This window comes from Pinus tabuliformis, chromosome 6 (genome assembly GCF_031772625.1).
Source record: "Pinus tabuliformis cultivar Carrire ecotype Pingquan chromosome 6, CPIR1, whole genome shotgun sequence".
NCBI classification, from domain to species: domain Eukaryota; kingdom Viridiplantae; phylum Streptophyta; class Pinopsida; order Pinales; family Pinaceae; genus Pinus; species Pinus tabuliformis.
Genome location: NC_142292.1, coordinates 1,720,677,689 through 1,720,700,738, shown reverse-complemented (window position 1 = coordinate 1,720,700,738; position 23,050 = coordinate 1,720,677,689). Strand labels below are relative to the sequence as shown.

Genomic DNA, 23,050 nt, shown 5'->3' with positions numbered 1-23,050 from the left:
CTTTTATGGATCTTAAACTAGATATATTCTTGTTAATGCCAATTAATGTGGATTTGCCTTCTGTCATTGCAAAAATATGTAATGTAGACCAAAAGGACTGTAGAATGTATATAAGTGGAATGCATACTATCGTCTGATGTGTATGCATTATAACCAACCTGGATAGTCAACATCCTACTTAGTTGTTATTTCTGGATTAAATTGAAAAGACTATTTCAACATGTGCAGAGGTTGAACACACTATAAAACAAAACGACTCAAGTTTCTACCGATCATTGAAAAGAATCTCCATCAAGGCCAATCATTACCTTTTTCCTTCCATAATTTATTGCTTTACTCTTCTCCTATGCCAGTGATTGAGTTGTCATCAGGGGTCCTTTGTTTGATTTTGAATTTCAAACTTGCATAAACTTTTATCATTTTTAGTAACATGCATGTCATTTATGTGTCACTGACTAATTGTAAAAGATCCTTGTAAAACAATATTTCCAAATATCTTTATTTCCCCGGTTGATTTATTCTAGAGTGAGCTTGATTTGCCAGATCCCATCGTTGTCCACATATGCCTAGTGCTATCCCATGCATTTTGTTTACCATGCTATTCTTCCAGAAAGGCCAACAATGATTGAATGATGATATGACTCTGATAATAGCATTTTAATAGGTGGTTGGATTCTGGCGCTGGAAAGATGAAAGCCTATAATTTCTTGTGATCTCTATATGTCTGTCTTTCTATTTGTATATCTATGTAGATCAATGTTGCATGAAGCGACGACAAAGTGGGTGCATTTTTGTGAAGCAAAGCATCTGAAGCATCATTTTCCAAAAATACTCGTAAGCAAAGCAACCTGAAGTCTGTATCTATATATATATATATATATATATATATATATATATATTATTGCATTTATATTCAAAAAATACATCCATAATGTCAAATTAGTTGCAAAGTATACGAAAACGTGCATTAGTTGTACATAAATCAAGATATAGATGGCATCCATAGTGCATTAAAGCAATATCTGTAAACTTATGCATACTTGCCTTTATTCCACTTGCCCACCATGAGAACTTGGGAAGAGTTGACTCATATAAACACTGAGGAGAGACTATGTGATGCTGAGAGAGTCTTTTCAACCTTGCTAGGTGCTGCTGGAAGAGGGATAATAGAGTAATTTGTTGAAAAGTGTAGCTAGATTCGGTCTTCATAATGACATGTGTAATTGTAATTTTATGTAACTGATGTAAAGAAGAAAATAAAATTATTTTTGTAGTACTTGAATCATGGGTTTCATGATCAAGGAATCTTATTTTAGTTAAGGTTCCCACTGAGAACCTTTGTTTTTTTTTTGTCTTTTTGTCATCAAGTCATAAAAGTCAAATTGAGTCAATGTCATGTATGAAGGACCCTTCTTGGGCATGTTACATTTTTGTACGAGTCATTAAAATAATAAGAAGGCCCTCCAAGACTAAGCAAAAGCATCTCCTTCAAGTCGGCTACAAGATGGAATAAATGATCTTCACCAAAGGACATGTCGGCTCACCCTCACTCAAGTCGGCTTATTTGATGAGCAAACCACTATAAATAGGGCAGCTCGGCTTTCATTTGAGGTAGAGATTTTCGGTCAAGCAAGTTTGCAATTAGGAGTGCGAGAAACACTTAGAAAGGAGTCTTATAGCCAGCGAAAGGAAGGAAGGAAGAGCGAGATTGTTTGGGACTGTTTTAGGGTTGATCTCCACTCACACGTGCGAAGAAACGAGTGTCACTGCTGCAGAAAAGAGCCGAAGTCTTCTTTGCTATGCTAGAAGTCAAATCAAGTAGGATTTAAGTCAATTCATCAAGCCGAGTTGGAGAAGAAAGCCATTCGGTCCAAGCAAAGGAGATTAAGGAGTTGAATCCACATATATCTCTCACATGTGTTGCAACTAGCGTTTCCAAGGAGGCCGAAATAGGGTGCATGTTTGAAGCAAAAGGAAGCCGAATTCTAAAGGGTAGCCAAGAAGGAGGAAGAAGCAAAGGTTTGACTATTGTTGACTTAAGCAAGAAGAATCTCATCAAGGAGACTTTGTGTCTTGGTCTTGGAGTGCAAATAGGTCAAGGGTCTTGGTCTCGATATTTATCAATTGAAGTCTCTATAAGAAGAAGAATTCGTTTGGGTTTTCCTCTCAATTGGTTGAGGTTTTGGCCATGGCTGATAGCCTACATTGTGTGTCTCTTGTCTCTTTATGGTTTATGCATTGATAATTGTTTGATGAAGAAGAAGACTATAATAACATATGTAAAAGAAGACCCTAATCTACAAATTAAAAAGCATTCACGAGCAATTATCATGAGGAGAGAAATCACCTAATCTTGATGCCCTAGATTTCTCATTATGGTATCAGAGTTAAGGTGACAAAGTCAACGAAGGGCATCCTATCAAGGGACACTGAAGGATCAAATCTTGAGGAAGGCATCAAAGCGAATCTAGAAGATCATCTTGAAGTTAAAATTTGCAAAATAAGTATCAAAAACCTTAGAGCAAAGAAGAAATCTACACTAGAAAGAAGTCTTGAAGAAATCTATACTAGTGCTCTGATACCACTGTTAGCAATATAACTGTTTAGTTTGTTGTAAACTGACAATAAAACACCAGGTAATTTTGAATGTAATATGTTTATATATATATTGATAAAAATTGAATGATGTTTACAAGGCTGAGGCGGTGCTTCTTAAATAGGAGTTCACTGGCCATGCCTAATCAGAGAGACATGTCCCTTGGGGACTGATGTCTCTTCATTTAACTAATTATTTGCTAATTTATTGATTGTAATTAATAATTTATTTATTTAAATAATGTTTTAATATTTTATTTACTTGTTATGATTTTAAGTTCATAACATCAAGCCATCTCAAGAGATCTCAAAGACCCTACTCAAGTTGAAGGACTTATACATCAAATTCCTTTCTAGAAATGCAAGACCAAGAATGGTGTCATCAAGATTCTAAGGCGATCTCCCTCTCGTTGAAGCAAGGTTCTTACCATTGAAGACATCATCAAGAAGTCATCATTGATCTTCATCAACAAAGACATCACCATCAAAGGATACAAAGAGATCTCCCTCTCTGTGGGATTAAGGATCATTCTCGAAGAAAACTATCTTCATCAAGGAGAAGTTTTTCTATCCCTTATATCATCATCAACATCAAGGAAGCAACAAGAAGGAGCATCCTATCAAGTAAGTATATTTATGTCCACATCTGAATCTGTCAAAATGTCTTTTTGCAAGGAAAGCAACAAATTGGTTGGGGCTTCAAACTATTTTGAATGGAAGAAAATGACAGATCTGAATCTCATTGAAAATGAGGTTATGGAACATGTCAAAGGATCTATCACCAAACCAACAAAGGAAGATGCTCAAGCACTTGCAAAATATATGAAAGGGGAAGTTAGGGCTCAAAGGATTCTCATAGAATCCATCAAGGATTCTCTCATTCCATATGTATCGAAACTAGAAACTTCAAAAGTGATATATGACAAACTGGTAGAGTTGTATTCCGTAAGCACTGCAGGAGAAGTCATCTCATTAAGGCAAGAACTCTACAAGCTAAAGATGTCAAGAGAAGAAGGAATAGCCTCATACTTTATGAGGATATCTGAAATCAGGTATCAACTTCAAGATCTGGGAGAAGTCATGTCTGATAGAGAAATGGCTACAATTGTACTAAATGCACTACCAGAGGAATGGGGTAACTTTACTTTAAGTATTTATGGAAATAAAGAAACTACTCTATTCCAGGATCTATGGTCGCTGTGCAAGATTGAAGAATCTAGGCTAAAGGCAAAATCTGATGTAGGATCAGGTGAGCAAAATCAAACTTATGCTATAATGACAAGAAAAAGAAAATAGGACATGGCTGAGATTCAATGCTATGGATGTCAAGAGTATGGGCATTACAAAAGAGATTGTCTTAAGCTCATGAAGGACAATAATAAAAGAAGTAGAGAAGAAGCCCATATTACTGAAGAAGTGGAGGAAGCTAAAAAGAAGAAGTCCAAGAAAGAGGAATTAAGAGATCTCTACTATGACTGAGATAGTCTTCCTCACCTAAGTTCATTTCAAAATCCCGTTCTTATTGTTTAGGTTGTAGGATATGGCTATCATGATTCACTAAGAAAAATGATGGGATGCATCATGGCATCATAAAAGCATTGAAAGCAAGAGCTCGTGACATCATCATAGAGAATCATGACATATGGTTGAAATTGAAGTCCATGGCAGTCACCCATGGAAGGAAATAGCTCTTGAAAACCTCATTAGTAACAAAGGTGGTACTTATGGGAAAGAAAGAAAAGGTCATCTAGTACAAGGCTCATCATACATCTGTCAAAAGGAAACATCGACTGGATGAGGATACTCAAGATCCTCTATTGGAATCTTCATTGGAAGGTCCACCAATCAAAAGGAAGCAAGGGTTTCATCAAGAATTCCATCATATGGGAATTCATGGGAAGATGGCATGATGACAAAAGAAGTGATGCAGATCAAGGGATTGAAGTTCCTTCAGTTAAGGAAGCTATTGAAGGAAGTCTAGATGACCTAAAGGAAAATGAGGTATGTATGCTTATATTCGATATTGAAGAGTCATGTCATATGGCTGCAGGTAACATATATAAATGCTCTATCTCAAAGATCATGATCAAAAGAAAGGGATCTTTCCCTTTGTAAGGATGCAGGAAAGCATGAGTCACAAATTGTCTAGATGAAATCAACATAATATGTCCTCATATGAAATATGAAGTGGTTGACAGTGATTGGAGGAACTCTAATTAAAAGTTCATGGGAAGAAAATGTGTGAAGAAAGAAAGGAAGAGATCATGAACCGAGAGATTTGACTAGGATATCTCCATGAAATATATGTTGACTCTGATGAAGTCTGAACAAGAAAGAGACCCTTGACAATATATATCTTTGGGAGATGTGTCAATGTGTATGTAGGATGCTGATGCAAACTTGAAGATGTCATGATGATGTTGATTTGTGGTAGCATCGGATGTGCTCTAGCCATGAAAATTAGTGGAGAGGCTAAGGCACATAAGATCTCTAAGACCCAGAAATGGTTTGGGGAAATTCCACCTGGTTAGAGAGATATTAAAATAATTAATATTTTTAATGGGGTTCCTAAGTCTAAACTTAGGAAAATTAAAACATTAATGGGTGTTAATATAAAATTGGGTGAGAATGTTCTAAATGACATGGATCAAGCCAAATCTAATCTTAGCTATTGATTAGGGACTTAATCTCGGTCGTTGAAAACTCAACAAGAAAAGTATAAGAGGAGGCTTGAGGGTCAGTTGGAGATACACCATATTGATCAGTCAGTTCGATTTTCTGGAGTGGGGTTTTGCTGAGAGAATCGAGCTAGTGATCTATTGCAGCGAGGGGCAGTTCGGCACGAGGCCGAGAATACATAGCAGAGGGGCAGAGATAGTCCCAAAGAGACAACACAAAGCCTGGGAAGGCTGATCCAGAGGCAGCTGGGAGCTGCTTAGAGGCTGTAAAGGCCAACGTGGGTGACATAGAGGGTCTGAGGGTTACGCAGAGGCTTTAGTAGTTGCATAGAGGCTAGCAGATCTGACGCAGGGCCAAGAGGCAACACCAGGAGAATTTTCGTGGGGCAGACTGAGCGCTGGTGAGCCGTGAAGGGTGACACTTTCCCCATAGAGTAACGCAAAGCAACAGAGAAGCTTGGAGCAGCCTTTGCTGTCCAGCTAAGGAGCTGCCATTGTTGTTGTGGGGTCGTTCATCTGGTGATTGATCAACCGAAATATCTGTCTTCGAGGAGAGGTACTATTGCCGAGGGCATTCTCTGTTGGGTGAGCCATTTCTGGCACCCTAGTTGTATTCAAAAACCGCATAATAATAAAACTCTCATATCTGCTACACCGGTTTTCCCACATTGGGTTTTTCTGGGGACGATTGTCCAAAAATAATGGTGTCCCTTGTGTGGTTGTCTCAGTTATTTTAGTTGCTGATCTGTATATGTGTTAACATTGCATTTGTGTTTATTTTTGGTATTTATATTTATAAATAACTTGTTAATGAAAAGAACAAGTAGGAGATAATAAACCAGATAATGTAGTAGGGATTTCTGATGTGTCAGACTTAGAAATTTCAACAGATGAAAGGCCATCACAAATGTAATTTTGATTAATATTCATTCCGTTATTTTTGAATGATATCTGCATAGGCTTATGTAGGGTTTCCAAGGGAAGAACTATGGATATCTTCCACCACTAATGTCCATGTAGTAGGAAGAAATATCCTTAAGTAGACATGACATGAAGAAGGCAACATGGCATGAAGGAAGGCCAAATAGGAACTGATGGATCACTTTTCAATGAAAGGAATAATGCAATGACTGACTCATGGATGAAAGTGATGGATGTTCTGGACTCTGTGGCCCTACGAAGAAGTCCCAAAACATGGAGACTCTTGAATAAAGAAGAGAAATTCATGACATCGCAAGAAGGAGTTCTTGAAATAGCTGGTTGTCCCATCATCTCTAGGAGCTGCTGTAGGTACCTAATTAAGAGGGAGCTTGGAAACACGTTTCTTACTTGGTAGAAACTTGTAAGCAAAATTCCTAAGCCAAGAGGGAGCTTAGGTACATTTCTTCCGTAGGAATGAGTACATTCATTCATTGGAATAGGTATGTCCTCCCTAATCAAGAGGGAGAAATAGACACATTATTCTTGTCTTCACTTGGGAAGACAAAATTGAGGATTGGGTAAACATCTAGCATCTGATGCTCTTTGAGGATGAGTTAGGGCATCCAAGATAAGAGTAGTCGTAGAGGACCGATATTCTTTGAGGATTGGGAATCCAAGATAAGAATAGTCCTGATGGAACACACCTTGAAAACCTAGGTGGGGTATGTTCCGTGAGAGACAATGATGAGGGTGTCTATACATCATTGGTCTTGCCAGCATTGAGCTCAAATCTTGTGGAGAGATAGAGCTATTAGTCAAGGCCTTGCTATGTGACAATGCTGATTGATATGATGCTATACAAATGGGTTACCAATCCATCTTTTCTTATGAGAATTCTTCATATTGAGAATGTCCAAGTACCATTATGAATACCTCCCTAGTTAACTAGGTTTGGTCTTCATAATGACTTGTGTAATTGTGATTTTATGTAATTGATGTAAAGTGAAGAAAATAAAATTATATTTGTAGTACTTGGATCATGGGTTTCATGATCAAGGAATCTTATTTTAGTTAAGGTTCCCATTGAGAACCTTTAGTTTTTTTGTTTTGTTTTTTGTCATCAAGTCATACAAGTCAAATTGAGTCAATGTCATGTATGAAGGACCCTTCTTGGGCATGTTACATTTTTGTATGAGTCATTAAAAGAATAAGAAGGCCCTCCAATACCAAGCAAAAACATCTCTTTCAAGTCGGCTGCAAGATGGAATAAATAATCTTCACCAAAGGACATGTCAGCTCACCCTCACTCAAGTCGGCTTATTTGATGAGCAAACCACTATAAATTGGGCAGCTCGGCTTTCATTTGAGGTAGAGATTTTCAGTCAAGCAAGTCTGCAATTAGGAGTGCGAGAAACACTTAGAAAGAAGTCTTGTAGCCAATGAAAGGAAGGAAGAGCGAGATTGTTTGGGACTGTTTTATGGTTGATCTCCACTCACATGTGCGAAGAAAAGAGTGTCACCACTGTAGAAAAGGGTCGAAGTCTTCTTTTCTATGCTAGAAACTGAATCAAGAAGGATTTAAGTCAATTCATCACGCTGAGTTGAAGAAGAAATCCATTCAATCCAAGCGAAGGAGATTAAGGAGTTGAATCCCCATATATCTCTCACATGTGCTGCAACTAGGGTTTCCAAGGAGGTCAAAATAGGGTGTAGGTTTGAAGCAGAAGGAAGCCGAATTTTGAAGGGTAGTCAAGAAGGAGGAAGAAGCAGAGGTTTGACTATTATTGACTCAAGCAAGAAGGATCTCATCAAGGAGACTTTGTGTCTTGGTATTGGAGTGACAAATAGGTCAAGGGTCTTGGTCTTGGTATTCATCTAAGTTACCAGGATTCAGATACAGATACAGATCTAGATTCGCTAGTTTTTTGAAAATTCAGGATCTTGATTCGGCAAGTACAAAAATTAAAATATAATAATATTTTTTTAATTTAAAAAAACACTTTAGAGTTCAAATCAAATACTCCCTGAAACCATTAAACACTTTTAGAATTGAAACCATTAGATATATTATAAATATGAAGACTGAAACACTGAAATGATGCATCCTCCCCCATACAAAGTAACAAAAAGGATAATATCATAAATGATAATAGTAAATACATTTACATATCCTCAAATGGATCTGCATTATCTTCTACATATTGCAACTCTACGTCATGAATAGATGATGGGGGTCTTGGAATGTATGAAGTTGCATCAGTAAGTTGGACTGGTGGTGGAACAATATCCTCAAGTAGGTTGATGTGAGTCATGATATTCAGTGTTAGGTTCAAGTCAGAGATCTCAGGCTCCATATCCCACATCTTGCTCAAACCTTTTTTATACTCTGGCTCAACATTTGATAGAAGACAGAGGTTGGAATGAACATACACAAGATCCTCAGCCTTTCTCGCTCCCAACCTGTTTCGCTTCACTGAATGGATGAAGCCATATGTACTCTAATTCCTCTCAACTGATGAAGAACTAGCAACCTTTGATAACAACCTGGTGGCTAGAGTGGAGAGATGAATGCTATCCCCACCATGGCCCACCAAGTAATAAGGATCAAGGTGTCCTCGATCATCCATACCTACTGGATCTGAAAAACTACTAGTAGATTGTACAAATCCTCCAAATTGTTGGTGTACTTCCATTGCAAATCCCGTATCTCTATAAAGTTTCCTCAAAGCTGTCTTGTATCTTTGTACCACTTCAGAATCCTTGTGTGGCACTGTTCTACCAGGTAAAGACAAAGTTTTGGAATGATAATATTTATGGTGCAATGCATAGGCCAAAAGATGTAATGGTGTGGTCATTTTGTTCCACTTTTTTGTAACTATGTCCTTCACTAAATAATAGAATGTTTCATAAATTTTCACTTGCCCTGATAATTTCCCTTATCCTCTCCAACATACTATCAATGTTTTTCATAAAATAACCCCAAGCAAATTATATCTGTGTCAAATGCTCTGATCAAGGTCAAGATTGGTTCAGTAAATTGCAAAAGGTATTTGACCTTGGCCCATCATGCATGATCAAGAATTATGGACTTGATTTTTTACCTTCTATTAAAAGTGGAGGTCCTCCATGATTCCCAAAGAGAGTCAATGACCATTGCTTGTAATGCTTGTCTCACCTACAAGTTTCAAAAAGTCAAATCTCAAATGAGAAATCATATATAAATTTGTAATTAAAATTAAGAATTTCCAATACAAATAATATTGATTAAAAAAATAGTACCTTCAATAGCTCCAATTTTGCAAAACCCCGATAAATGGCCTGAGACATTGAATGATTGGTTATGAACTTTTGGATTTCTTTTGCAGCTACATATATTTCATTAATCCATTCAATCTCATCAATCTTGGCAAGCATAAGGTTCAATGAATGTACGACACATGGAGTCCAAAATATGTGATCATATCGACCCTCCACAATCAAACCTACAACTTTACAAACCTGTGCATTGTTAATAATGACTTGGACAACATTATGTGGCCCCACACTTTCTATTGCATCATTAAGAATTGTGGATATGAAAGATGTATCTTTCTCTATTCCACTGCAATCAACAACCTTCAAAAACATTGCCCTTTAGGGGTGTTGTCGCATAGAATGTCTAGGCACTGCAAAAACGGCTCAGATCAGGGGTTGTCACACTGATCCCCAATCGCTCCGTTTGAGTTGTCTCTCAATAACAGACTAAAGGGGGTAGACCCTATGGAAATGGAATGAGGTAAGATAAGTTGGGAACCAACCAATCTGGGAGACACAGTTAAGCAACCAATACTTGTTTTAGATTGTGCAGGATTTTGAAGGATTCAATTAGATTTGAGAAAAATGATATGAGTGCCTTGTGGAGTCAACTATCTTGCGAAGAAAATAAAGTCCAAGTAATGGATGGGAAACTGTTGCTGAACGATTTGACCACCTTATATGCAAATGCAAAATTTAAAGCTATGTGAAATGCAGGGACTTGGTTAATTTTAGTTAAATGTTTGTTCTAAATTTTTATCCCTTAATGTTTCTATCAATGAAGCTTATGGTTGGAAGTGAAATTTTAATGTGCAAGTACTTGCTTAGTATGCAAATGCAAAGTGAAATGATGTGATGGCGAAAGGAGGGCCTAAAATTATTTCTGAAATATGTCTTGAGTGTTTTTTAACCTAAGGCTCAGAAAAATGATTTTAATGTGAAAACAAATACTTATAACAACAATGTAAAATATGAAGTCTGCACAAGTACTTACTGAAAACACAAATAGGAAACCAATGTAAAATGCTGGAAATAAAACACTTTATTTTCAAAAATCCATTTGTATGAAGTACTCAATCAGAGATCATTAGATGCATAAGTAAAACTAAGTTAATACTAACTGAATGGGCATGTAAAAGCAAATGTACTTTAGAAATTAAATTAAGAACTCAGATTACAACAATTAGAATTATCAGTGCCATTAATCTTCTCTTAAAACAAATTTCAATGCTAGCAATTTATTTTAAACCAACAGTCCTATAACCATGCAGATTCAGATTTTTTCTATGCGTAACAACATAAACTTCAAATGACAAATTAATAACTAAAAGTTCAGAAAATTTCTGAGTTTTAACTATTTCCAATCTGGTGATGCTTTTGATCTTAAAACTCAGAAATAAATTACTGAAAAACAGAGAAATAATATTCAGAAATTTGTCAATTAGCATGCAAAAGGTTACTGAAGATAACTTCTATTTCTGAAATATACTGTAGTAAAAGGATTGCAAACTAAACTTCAGCTAATTGAAACTTTATGCCAATATTAGTCTTGCTTTCAATCAGATAAATGAAATGGAGTAAGGGTTTGGACGATGTGCACCAGTTAGCCCTTAGGGGCTTGAAGATACTTGGAGATAAGCTGCCCAAGTCACTAAAGATCTCCTAAAGCCAACTCAGAATTTTTTTTTGAGAAAATTTTTGTTAAAATTTTTTAGGGAATATTTTAGGAAAAAATTAGTGAAAAAATTATGGTGAAGGAAGAGAGGCTGAGAGGGGGCTGAGAGTGAGGGATAAAAGGGCAGTGAGGAAGGCCAAAAAGAGAAAGGAGGCCGTAAGGATGAGGAGGAGGGAGGCCGAGAGGAAGGAGGGAGGCCGAGAAAGAAGAGGCTCCCATGAAGGAGAGGGAGACAGGGCAATGAAGGAGGAGGGAGGTCGAGAATGAGGGTCGAGGGCTGGTCGAGAGTGAGGGCTAAGAGTGAGGGGAGGCCATAAGGCTGGAGGTGAGGGCCGAGAGTGAAGGCCGAGGGTGAGGGAAATAGGGAGGCCGAGAAGGGAGGAAGGGAAGGCCGAGAAAGAGAGGAGAGGAAGCAAAGGAGAAGGAGGAGGGTCGAGAAGGAAAGAAGTGGGAGCAAGGGGGATGGAGATGGCCAGTGCAGGGCCTCAAGGCCCTAAAATTTTTTTCCCACGATCTTTCTGAAATTTCTCTTCAACTTGCACATAAAATGGAGATGCCCTCCGGGGTCCTAATCTGTCTCTAGAATCCACAAAAATCACCTGCAATCTTCAGATTTGTCCTTGCACAAACAAAAGATAGAAAACCCCAAAACATGTATATACAAAAATATGAATAACCAAAACCCCAATGATTAAAAAAACTTGAAATTTACAAATATATAATAATATTCTACAGATCTAGCAGATCTACAGATCAAAACTCTCTATTAGCCAGATCTAAACAATTTTGCACAAATTTATAAATAAACTGGAAATTTCAAAGAGGCAGAAGACCAAGAAAAACCCCACAAATAAAATATTTTGTAAGATGACTTTAGGAATTAAAAACAACAGGCTTTTTAGATTCTGTAATTTGAGAGTCAGTTGGTCTAGATGAGGACTTCCCCAAACACTCAAATCTTGAATGATAATTTTTGCACACTTAGATCTGATTGTTAGATTAATAGAGATTCAAAATGATCATAAAATCATCAAGAAATAGAGATACTTGCTACTTCTATTAAATCATAATGATATTTTAAAACTCCAAAAATTTGTGCAAGATACTTGTGCATAGATCAATCCTCGAAGGCTATTATCCAACAAATACAAATAAAAGCAACAGACTATTAAGAGCAATATTACCACATAAATCTAAAAGAGGAACACCACGGTCTAAAACCCCAAAGTCTTTGCGTTTTATTAACTATAAGAATGTTACCAGAGTTTTCTTAGAGCAAGTACACGATTAAGAAAATCAGATCCAAATAATGGAGAGAGACCTCTGATTTATAGATCAATTCTCCAACAATTAGTTTGCTTGAACTCCGTCAAAGCAATCTCAACCGTTGATGAAGATCAAATGACCTTTTAATCATCACCGTTGAAATAAAGTAACTTTTTGAGGAAATTCGAATTTCACTTTTAATTTTTTTTCAATCAACTCAAAATAATTATTTTGAGTTAATTACTTCAAAAAATTGACTTTGACTTAACTACTATGGCCCAAGGGTCCAAAATATCTTGAAATTTTCAATATTCCCTTGGCCAGGGACCTCCAAAAATTAAAAACTTTAAAACCCACGAATTTTAAATGTTGAAGAATTTAATTTTTCCTAGGACCTAAATTAATTAAATTTTTGGCTTTAGCATTTTAATTTATTTTAGTTAGAGCATTTAATTAATTGACTAATTAGATGAAATATTACATTTCTAACCCATGCAGGGGGAACACACGTTCGTTATAGACCCTCAACATTTACCCATTTCTGCGACACAAAATATGATCTAGTAGACTAAGTGACTTGTAATAGAATAATCTAATCAAATAGTTAGAATTATTCCCAAATCACTTTTACAGAGACTCGATAAATAACACTAGGACTCATTTAAAATCCTGATGACAAAATCCACTCTAGCTTTGGGGTGAGGCTAGAGGGAAAAACTCTACCGTTTTTTTGTGTTTAGAAACACACATGAATCAGTGGGACAAAAAACCTCCTAGGATAGAAATCATCATCAGAAAAATAAATTTACTTAGGTTGTTACATACATTTGTCTTACTAGGATCATTTACATCACAAAATGCAGAATGGTATGAATCTGTGGATCATCTGAGTGCTTAGACATGATGGAAATCCATGTGATTAAAAATGTACAACTATGGGGTAGTTGACATGGAGTGGTCAACAGGGGGCATACTGTAGTCTGCAACAACATTAATTAATGGACGGTTTCTTTGGTCTCTCCATCCATGAGAAATGATGGACACACCTATTTCTGCTCATGTATCCCAGATTGCCCGTAGCTGTCTATCCACGGATTTTCTCTCTGATGCCAACAAAGTTGTGTAGACCGTTTCATATCCAGGGCTTTTGTACCCTTTTGGCGCTTCATTAACAACCTTAATCATTTGTTGCAAATAAGGGAAACACACGAAATTGAATGCTAGCCCATTTGCATAGATGCAACGAGCTACATGTTCATCGACTATGTCTCTACCTTGATCATTGAAAACCACTTCAAGAGGGCCTAGAGTGGGCCTTTTATTAGTTGTGGCAATAGGCCTAGATGGCAATGGAGGCCTAGTTGTAGAGCTTTGCACATGGTGTTTTCCCTTAGCAAGCTTCCTATCAGCAACTTCTTGCAAAGATGCATAGAATTTCATTTTTCAAGACTTAAACCTTGGTCAGGTTTGCTACTTGCATCTTTTGGCCCGGTACCTACTTGCACCCCTGTGTTAGTTTGACCAGTGAGATGGGCCTTAACTCTAGTATATGAGCCATTTTTGATATGTTGACATTCATTTCACTTCCATTTAAATGAACCAGCTCCTGGATTTTTTCCAATAATCTCCATAGAGGAGACTTTGGGTTTGTTTTGATGATTTCCCCTTCACTCTGCGCATGCTGTGATGGTTCCATAATGATAATGGTCTATAAGTTACCTTACCGCATATACAATTCAAATTAGAATATATTATTAATACACAATTAAAAATTAAAGTATACTTCATCTAACACATGATATAAGGTCATGATAGAATATACTTTCAATGAGACATTAAAATTTAATATAGCATGTTCTCAATGGCTAAATTGAAAATAGGAGTAAACACATCAAAAATACAAAAATAAAATAAAATAAAAAACAATGAAAAAATAAAAACAAACTATTATTCCAATAATGCAACACAATAATTCTGTTGAAGCACCGACACAGTAGAAATTGTGTTCAAATCTGCTCAAAGTTTGTGTGCGTAGGGACCAACTCTCAATTTATAAACTATTATCCCTAAAATGACTAATGAGTGGTAATGGCTTGGTGAAAAACTTGGCAAGGCTGGAGTCACAAAGTGTAAGAAACTCAGAGTTGTAAAAAATTTGGGAGAAAAAACCCAGAAAATTTCCAAGCAAAGTGGTGTTTTTAATGTTTTTTTCTCTGTTTAGCGTCGACGGTACCTTGGTCTGGTTCATCGTCCGAATGATGAAATCTGAAGAACAATCATCGGTCGAGCCAAACATCGAAGGAGAAAGATGAACACCGAACAATCACTGCCAAATGATGAACGATGAGGGTAAATGCCAAACGATGAGGGTAAACGAGGGTGCCTGTAGTAAACAACAACAGCCAAGCAAGTCACGACAAATGCACAACAAAAAATGCCAAACACCGATTCGCCGAACGATGAGGGTAAACACCAAACGATGAGGGTAAACGAGGGTGCTTGTAGTAAATGAAAGCCACTAAGCGAGTCACGACAAACGCACAACAAAAACCGCCAAACGCTGAGTTCACTGTTCTAGTATTCTGCCTGTGTAGGGTGTAGACAATGAGACAAAGAGGGACCATCAACTTTTAAAGTTTAACGAGCTTGCTGCTTTTGACTTTCACTCAAGAGTCAAAAACCTAATTTCCGTTGTCTGAGCTTTTCACTTTCGCTGTGATTTCCGAGTTTTGATTTGGCGGTTCCAACAAGGAGTGTCATTTACGCAGGGTTCCAACAAATAACCTTGGATCCGTTTCTGTGACGAGGAGCTGTTTCTAATGAAAATCAAATCCGCCAGTTGGCGTATTTTCGCTGTATTCCAGCGGTTTCAGCGATCTAGGCTCTCCCTCTGTCGGATCTGGTAGCATAGGTATTCGCCAATTGAAGTCTCTATAAGAAGAAGAATTCGTTTGGGTTTTCCTCTCAATTGGGAGAGGTTTTGGCCTTGGATGATAGCCTACATTGTGTGTCTCTTGTCTCTTTATGGTTTATGCATTGATAACTGTTTGATGAATAAGAACACTACAATAACACAAGTAAAAGAAGATCCTAATATAAGAATAAAAAAACATTCACAAGTAGTTATCATTAATAGAGAAATCACCTAATCTTGATGCCCTAGATTTCTCAACATAATTGACCTTGTTGGGTGTTGGTGGATAGTGGATAGTGGAGATTGGGCACTGCTGGACTATGAACAGTGGACATTGGACCTTGCTGGGTGCTGCTGTGACAGCAATAAAACTTGCCATGTGTTGCTGTGACAGTAAGAAACCTTCCAAGGAGCTGCTGTGACAGTAAGAAACCTTCCAAGGAGCCGCTGTGACTTGTTGTCTTACTATTGTGCTCCAGAGCTTTAGTTTTGAACCTTGCTTCTGAATTGGCAGGGAGCGCAAATTTCTTTAGGGAATGTGCTCCCAAAATTCAACCTTATGGCCCTTGTATTGATATGCAATTCATGTTAATGTTAAATTCATATTGAAGGTTGGAAACACGAATTTTTGAGTGGGACAGCTTAATATTCAAGCTTATGGACCTAGTATTGATATGCAATTCATGGTAATGTTAAATTATTCCTGTTACTTAAAATTTTCACTTTACCATGAAATGGCTTAGGATGTTTGAGGGTGGTTCCAACCTCATTGGATTCATAGGGAGAAAGTAGAATTTTAGATCTCACTCAAAATCCAGCAGACTTATCCATTTTTTAGGATTTCAGGATTGGGGGGATTGCAATGTTTCCGTTGGATTTTGTCATCTACTAGGGTATGATACTTGTATTTAATTAAGAGCACCAAGCCCTCTATGTACCTTGATGCTAGGGACATTGGTTGTCGAACTCCTCTATCGTGACCTATCACTCAAACAAAATCTTGGCTTGACATGCTACGTTTTTTCTATCTTATGTTTATGTTGAGAGGGTGATATTAATGACTAAGATCCCAAGATAGGCAATGAGTTTGATGATATGTAGGTATTTGTTGTAGCATGATTTTCTTCGATGCTAGAGGCCATCTAGAGCCTATTTGTCGATGTGTTTTCGGTTCAGAGATGGATTGCACTCGATGCTATTTTGGTTATGTGCACCCTACATGCTATATGAATGAGAACTTGTAATTTGTCGACTTGTGGTTGATGAAGATTATAACTACTAGATGAATGATGTTATATGGTTTAATCCATGTTTTTATGTTTTTTTATCACTAATTCATCATTCTACATGCTTTTGTTGACATATATGCATCAAAATATATAAAAAATATGTTGTATAAATTTTAAAATTTGCTACGAAAATCGCTCTTGACCCAGAAGCTTTCGAAAATGTCACTCCCCACTCCTGCTTCCGCTCCCGCTCCCAAGTAGCCTAGGTTGAAACAATTGCAGAGTTAAACTGTGTGCAATTATTGCATATTATTTGACTGAAATAGTGGAGATGTCTTGCATTTAGTAGTTTTTTTTGTTTTAATCATTTATTGTTGGAAATACTGAAAGAGGGGTGAATAAGTATTTCTTTCAATTGTTATATTATGTCAGTTAAGATTTTTAACACAAGTTAAACCAAAACACAAGAAATAGAGGACAAAATCTAATTTTATTGATGAAGATAGTGAGGACTCCAATCCTTTTTTACAAAAATTCAGGCTCCAACCTGTGCAATAGAATCTCTGACTTCTTCAAGGCTCCAGCCTTGAATGAGGACTCCAATACTTGAACACAAATCTAGGCACTAACTTGGTCAAAATGAGGACTCCAACCCTCTTAACAAATCCGAGCATCAACTTGTTCAAAATAAGGACTCCAATCCTCCTAGGAACCTTCAACTGTTTCTAAGACTTCAAACACTATTTCAGAATATCATCGAAATGGCTTCAACTCTGCTACAATAAACTTCTTCACAAACCACTACAAAGATGCTGCTAGAAAAATCTTCAAAAATTGCTCTAAAAACATCAAGTTTGTCCACAAAAGAGAGGTTTCAAAGTACTTCAAAATATGATACAAAAACTGCTCCAAGTCTACTCTCAAATTGGTCTAAACTTTGCTCCAAATCCAGCTCATAGACTGATCAAAATGTGTTTATAAATTGATCCGATTCTGCTCTCAAAAGAAGATCGACAAACTCAGTTCTGAAATACTACAAGGAAGCCAGAGTCTGAGTTTTAATTCTGCCACAGTCTGAGGAGCTACAATTGAGCCACAATACGAGGTTGTGTTTACAGAGTTGGAGGGTCCGAGAGTTGTAGGAGGCCGAGTCTGCTACATTACTAAAAGAAGGCCGAATATGTAGAGAGGCCGAAATTCCACTCTTAAAAGACTTGTGATTAGTGTTATAAGGTGACCAAGTTTAGCTTTAAATGAAGGACTTCAGAAGCTGATCAATACATCACCACAAACTATATCCCAAGAGCCATAAAAACCAGAAACCAAAAACTCAGGTATATCTTCTTCAATCTGCCACAAGGTTCATGAGATATGAACCTATAATTCTTCTTGCTACAGACCAAACTCCTTGTCTTGTGCTTGAATGAGTTGGAGTTCGAATGGAGGAGAAGAATTGCATACTTATACTGATTCGATCATTTGAATGGACACGTCTGTTGGAGAGGGGACCAGCTTGATCTTTGTGTAGGCTGACTTGACAGAGATAAAAAATAGGTATTTTCCAACTTTTAAATTCAAATTCTCTTCAAAGAGGAGGAGTTAGGAGGCAAGTAAATACTTGTTGGAAAGGGCTTAAAGGCCTCTTTAAGTCTATGTGATTTTTATCTTCATTTCAACAGCATTTCACATATATAACAATTAATTGCTCCGACAATTTACATGCTTTAGGGAAACAACCTTTATTTTTTCCTATTGCAGATTTCAGATTTCAATGGTCAGTGGTTTCAAATTTGGGTTGAATTTGAGGAACCATGCAAAATTTGAGGAACCACAGTTCCAAAATTCAGGAGACACGGTTCCAAGAGTGGTTTGGGCACGGTACACGGTTCCGGCCTCTGAACCTTGGGGTGGGGTGGGAGACAGTTCCTAAAACTCTAATTTAGATATATAGATAGACAAATGTTAATTTTAGGGCATTTAGCTGAAGGTTATTATTATGCAGACATTTAAATTTTCTCAACACTATAATAACCATGCAATGTAACAGTAAGGACCAGATAGAAGAAAAGCAGAGACAATAAGGACACCAGAATTTAGGTCAGAGACCAGGGCAAAACCCCACAACGGGAAAACCCTTCCAAATTCTTCTTCTTCAATTAGTCTGTCATCAAAAGTTCAACAAAGAAATACAAGTTACAAATGTCAACAAACTTGTTCACATCTTCTATTGTGAACAAGTCTCTTTTATCATAAATAACATGTCATACATATAGATATCATCACTGCCTCTAGACTGTAAAGATGCCATACCAATTCTGCTTAATATGTTGGTGGTACAATTGTAGTGCCATAAACTCTGAACTAACAGTAATACTTTTGGAGTACTAACTGGAGTGCAAACTGAGATGCAACTGCATAACAGAGATATAGTGATGTGCAACTGTGATAACCAAGAGAGGATCAATATATTTCATGACTGTGATCTTGTAATGCCAAGCAGATCAGAACGGATAATGATGCTATATAATCGTGGTGCCAGATTGAAGGTCTCAGACCATGGTTAAATCAAGCACAAAAATGCAGAGATGCCCATACTATACTAAATATAAGTGATACCACTGATCTTGATGTCCCTGTAAATACATGCATTGTCAATAGAAATACCTGTGATGTCAACGAAGGACCTTTATGATGCCATAGCAGAGAGCCTGATGAAACCAATTATGAACTGAAGTTACGTATCTTGAGATGGTGTACTGATGATGTCATATATCGGAGAAGCTGAACAAATTACACTGTCATGATGCTACCATACAAAGAATGTTGTATAGAGATATCCATTCAGATATACAAAGAAGCGACATTCAGTGCCATAAGTGCGAGTTCTGGACCAACCGCGATTGCAGAGGCATAGTGTCATTGAACCACAGAGAAACAAGAGCCATCTAAATCCCGAGGAAACCACCAAACCCTAGAGTTATCAAATCACAGAGAACACCATCCGATTTATTGAGGTATCCAAAATTCTTGAGGTAGCTGTCCGAAATTGCAGATCAAAATTCGCACTTTTGAGGAGCACCTCAATGGGGTATATATAGTGCTTTGTCATAGTTGAAAGGTCGCATCTCTTGGGTGAGCTGACCTTGAAGCCAACCTTTAAATTTGAATTTTAAAAATAAAATATTTCCCTCCAATTACATATTGAAGCTGACTTTGAATGTCTTAGGCCGGAGGCATTAATAATTCAAATAAACACCTTCTTAATTATTTTCAAAGTAAAAATTTTGCCAATAAATTTGAATTTTCACTTTGGGGATCAATGGAAATTCTCCTTGAAGCTGCCTCATAAATTTAACACTCCCTCTCAGCTAGGGAGGAATTTCTATCATCATGACGAGTCTCAAGAATGCAAATCTTAGACCAGTGAAGACAAACCACTGTATCATAGAAATACCCATCTCATACTGAAAGGAAGAAGAATCCATAACCAAAGGTAGTGGAGATCAGCCCGCCAAATCCTACTAGTCTCGAAGACATATCAAAGATATCCATCATATCCCAAAATAACTCGATCATTAGCTAAAGAAGAAGAACCATCATAGAGAAACTCAACTTATTAATCATCATAGGGGAACATCCTACTTCCACCCTATATCCAATAATCAATACCGGTAATTCATTATCATCATCGGGGCATATCATGTCTCGGCTCATCTCCATTTGTTGAACAATCTCGAATCTAATAGAAGAAGAAGAATATGACATCAGAAGGGAGCCCAACTCAAACCACAACAACATCAGAGAGCTTAGCTTAATCCAGAACAATATTAGGGAGCCCTGAACTTGGAACCACATCGAGGAGCCCAGCTCAACCCTCTATCCAATAGGCGAGATCAACTTACTGCAAGGGCAAGGATCAGACTCTGGGGATCGAAAAAGGGTGGGTCACAAGACCCTGCCACCCTCACCAAGAATGACAGAGGCAAATCCTCATGTCCAGGGGTAGAACCCCTACCAGGCTTGATCTTTAGTGATCAAGCTATTGAACATCATGAATCCTAGACATAGGGAGTACGGAAGTACACGATGCATCCATCTGTAGTGCTATGGTCCCTGTCCTCTTTTCCCAACTCATTGGCCAGATGAGGGGTACTACCCATGAGTCCCGGACTACACATTCTTCTTTTCCATATTAGACAATATAGTCATACAAAGGTTCTGATATCAATACCTGTTACACAGTATGCTTAGAACTAGTCCTCAGATTATCTAGAGACTCTGACATATTATAACCACAGTAACATAACAATATTCTAAGCTGTGTTAAGACTGCACTAAGATGGTGATCCGAACTATACTCCTAACTGAGATTAATAAGGTTCTGTTATCTGCCATACTGCCTTCAATGAATCCACTGAAATCACCAACGGGTACCACGAGCTTGAGTGTCGTGATAATCCTCTAAGAAATCTGAACTTGATGCTGGAGTAGCCTTGGACAAGACACAACGAACCTCTACAAGAACTTGAACTATGTGCCATAACAATCCTTCAATAGACACCTCCAAATTATCTTGGAGAAGGATACCAGCTCCCTCTTAGTCCAGGAATCATCTCAGTCAAGAGATACTGAGGCTCATCAACCAAGAAGCTATCAAAAGGTTCAGCTGTGCTCTTCTGATTTCATAGATTCTCCTAGGTCCAACTACTGTACCATTTCTTTTCTTGAAAACAGGCCCAACTGGGGTTTCTTAATTACTGATCATATTCAAAAATATTCAAATGTAGATTTCCAGTCAAGGTTACTTCATAAGATTTCCTTTCAAAAACCTTAATCATCAAGGGTCCCTAGGGTTTCCTGCAACTCCTTGACTGCTGTCTTTCTCACAGGCTTTCCTTCAGCCCAGCTCTGATACCATGTTAATTTTAGGGCATTTAGCTGAAGATTATTATTATGCAGACATTTAAATTTTCTCAAACCTATAACAACCATGCAATGTAACAGTAAGGACCAGATAGAAGAAAAGCGGAGACAATAAGGACACCAGAATTTAGGTCAGAGACCAGGGCAAAACCCCACAATGGGAAAACCCTTCCAAATTCTTCTTCTTCAATTAGTCTGTCATCAAAAGTTCAACAAAGAGATACAAGTTACAAATGTCAACAAACTTGTTCACATCTTCGATTGTGAACAAATCTCTTTTATCATCAATAACATGTCATACATATAGGTATCTTCACTGCCTCTAGACTGTAAAGATGCCATACCAATTCTGCTTGATACGTTGGTGGTACAACTGTAGTGCTATAAACTCTGAACTAACAGTAATACTTTTGGAGTACTAACTGGAGTGCAAACTGGGATGCAACTGCGTAACAGAGATATAGTGATGTGCAACTGTGATAACCAAGAGAGGATCAATATATTTCATGACCGTGATCTTGTAATGCCAAGCAGATCAGAATGGATAATGATGCTATATAATCATGGTGCCAGATTGAAGGTCTCAGATCATGGTTAAATCAAGCACAAAAATGCAGAGATGCCCATACTATACTAAATATAAGTGATACCACTGATCTTGATGTCCCTGTAAATACATACGTTGTCAATAGAAATACCTGTGATGTCAATGAAGGACCTTTATGATGCCATAGCAGAGAGCCTGATGAAACCAATTACGAACTGAAGTTACATATCTTGAGATGGTGTACTGATGATGTCATATATTGGAGAAGCTGAACAAATTACACTGTCATGATGCTACCATACAAAGAATGTTGTACAGAGATATCCATTCAGATTTGATGAGAAGCGACATTCAGTGCCATAAGTGCGAGTTCTGGACCAACCGAGATTGCAGAGACATAGTGTCATCGAACCACAGAAAAATAAAAGCCATCCAAATCTTGAGGAAATCACCAAACCGTAGAGTTATTGAATCACGGAGAACACCATCCGAAATTACTGAAGTATGCACAGAGAAGAGTCATCCAAAATTTCTGAGGTAGCCGTCCGAAATTGCAAATCAAAATTCGCACTTTTGACGAGCACCTCAATGGGGTATATATAGTGCTTTGTCATAGTTGAAAGATTTCCCTCCAATTACATATTGAAGCCGACTTTGAATGTCTTAGGTGGGAGGAATTAATAATTCAAATAGACAACTTCTTAATTATTTTCAAAGTAAAACTTTTGCCAATCAATTTGAATTTTCACTTTGGGGATCAGGGGAAATTCTTTCCGAAGCTGCCTCATAAATTTAACAACAAATAACTCTTGAAGTGGAACTTTATAGGTATCAGATATGCTCCAAAGATAGGGAAGGTAAATGTTGGTTGATTCTACTATATTTTAGAAGCCTCATACATTACAATCAGAATGACATCAGATATCCCTTCTTTACCATTCCCATGATGGTTGATGGAGTAATTGATAGCATGCTCCCAGATTTGAGTTTGTCCCATTTAATGTGTTC

The 23,050-nt window shown here is 37.4% G+C and overlaps 1 protein-coding gene across 6 annotated transcripts in view; it reads left to right on the top strand.

Annotated features, from left to right (window-relative positions):
* Positions 1 to 23,050, top strand: part of NUP155 (nucleoporin 155) — a 228,102-nt gene that overhangs the window by 170,726 nt on the left and 34,326 nt on the right. The window lies entirely within an intron of this gene.